This window comes from Octopus sinensis, linkage group LG6, assembly GCF_006345805.1.
Source record: "Octopus sinensis linkage group LG6, ASM634580v1, whole genome shotgun sequence".
In the NCBI taxonomy this organism is placed as follows: domain Eukaryota; kingdom Metazoa; phylum Mollusca; class Cephalopoda; order Octopoda; family Octopodidae; genus Octopus; species Octopus sinensis.
The window spans coordinates 9,948,456-9,950,955 of NC_043002.1; positions in this window are offsets into that span (position 1 = coordinate 9,948,456).

Below are 2,500 nucleotides of genomic sequence, written 5' to 3' on the forward strand. Positions count from 1 at the left end.
TACCCACCGCGTTTGAGAAGTAGGTATGTAACACCATCGAGACCAGGAGAGGCATAGTTGCGTTTATTATTAAGGTGGCGTTGTAGCATTGCTGGTGTAAATTGCATAGTAGATATAGAGTCCGATGTCAGTGGTGATGAAGATGGAACATTTTGGTCTTCGACAGTAAAGATGTCGGCATAGCATCCAGCAATGATTTCTGCACATTATTTGGGATTGCCAGTAATCTGTCCTGTGTGGGGATTGCGAATGGGACCAACTTGAGAGTGAGGTCTCTGCTTTGAGTGCACATACTTCCAGAACACTTTGCTGTCAGGGTTGGTTGCAAAGAGTTGTTTAAATTCAAGCACTGCCTTTTTTGTCACCTGCTTGAGGTGGTTGGCGCTTTTTCCTGTTGCTCTCTGATTTTTGCAATGTGTATTCCTGTTCAGCATTACGGCGTTCTTTCCTGGCAAGTCGGACTGCTGCAGTCTCCCAAATTGCACTATTGGGTGGTTTTTTGTGCTTGCGTAGTACTGATGCTGCACATGCCACCCATATTGAATTCAGAATGTTCTGAAGTATAGTGTTCACATCTCCAGAGGCATAAAATTCGAGCCAGTTTGGGCGTCGCAGCTCAGTACAATAAGTACTTCAGTCTGCTTTATTCCTGTCAAAGCAGTTTGAAGATGGTTGTGGTTTTTGTTACAACCAATCAGAGACAAGTCGGCCTTGATCAAGGAATGATCAGAGTCACCTAAAGTTTCTTCAGTAGTGACACTAATGATTGTTCCAGGAGAAGCGGTAAGTAGCAGATCCAAAGTGTTGTTACCCCTTGTGGGGGAGGTAACGACTTGGGACCAATTTGAATTCAGCACCAGTTCAAGGAAATCGTCTGCACTTTGCGGCCAACAGAAGGCCTCCCAGTCAATCTCAGGGAAATTGAAGTCGCCCGCAATATAAACATACGTGGCTGTTTTCATGGCAGTAGCTCTGAGGATATCAAAAAGCTGTGCGTCTTGACGATAATTTGGGGGGGGGGGCGGTAAACGACTCCAAGCAGAAGTGTTGACATGGTCATGTGTATATTGCAGAAAAATACTTCCTGCTGAGATTGGTTCAAATCATCACAGGGGATTGCCGATAGATTTGATCGAACATAAAACATAAATCATCACACCCCCTCCACGGCGATTATTGCGGTCTTTGCGGAACAGGTTGTAGCCGGTTATGCTGAAAACTCCATCACAGAGTGCAGAGTGTGCCCATGTTTCCGTGACTGATGAAATCTGGGTTGATACTTTTGACGTAGGAGTCAAAAAGATGCACCTTGTTGCATAAACTATGGGCATTCAAGGACAGCAGTTTGTATCTGGATTTCAGATGATGATATACAGGGGATGGATGATTGTTCTTGGTTAGTTTCCCAAGATTTTTGTATTGCCAGTTGTTGTTGTGGGTGCAGTTTGCTCAGTCCAACTGGTTCCCTTATCCACGACTCACCAGACTTGCCCATCATCGCGGAGGCTAAAACTTTCCTGTGGCACAGAGTTGCGATTTAGGGAAGCTGCAGATCTTAGCTTTGGGCGTACATCAGGTGGTAGGCCAGGACGTGTCCTAAAGCTGATTCTGTTGTCGCGCCGAGCTCTATCAGCAGCCAGATGGAATGCTCGCGCCTCAGTAAAGTTTGTAATTCATGATGTCGTGAATTAAGAAACCTTTTAGGATATAAATGCTAAGGAAACATATAGATAGATATAAAATAGAAAAGAATAAGGAGTTATAGGGAAAATATTGGTGGTTAAATATTTAGTGGTAAAGGAAAATGTCTATGAGGATGATTGGGAAGTTAGGTAATGACGCAGGGGGTCGCTATTTGTATTTTGAGAACAATTTACGTAATCTATCGCGTTCAGTCGGTCTATCTCTCCCTCTATATGTGTGTGTGTATGTGTGTATGTACTTGTGTGTGTGTGTGGTGTGTGTCTGAAGGCGCTTGGCTCAGTGGTTAGGGTGTTGTACTTACGACTGCGATATGATGGTTTCGAATCCCAGACCGGGCGTTGCGTTGTGTTCTTGAGCAAAGCACTTCAGTTCACGTTTCTCTGCAATCATTTCGTCATCTGGCATGTGGCACTCGTTGCACCAGTGCACGTAATATCGATCTCGTGGAGGGAGTGAGCTTATGGGTACATCGATCACTATAAACAAATCATCTGTGTGGTTGCTCGATAAGAAATTGTCAAACCCTCATACGTCGTCTAACCAAGGGAGAGTCCATTATACATACACACATATATATATATACATAGGAGGCCATCCGGACTCCCGCTTGTGCCGTGAAGAGGGATTAATCTTCTCTCTTCGCTCTTTTACGCCATTTGGGCTCAACTCTCCTCCCCTTTTCATCTAACCTCCTCCCCGACTCCTACTTCTCTTCACTCCTACATCTTTTCACTCCTACATCTTTTCACTCCTACTCTCTTTCCCTCTTCTCGCCTACTCTCTTCTCTCTGCTCCC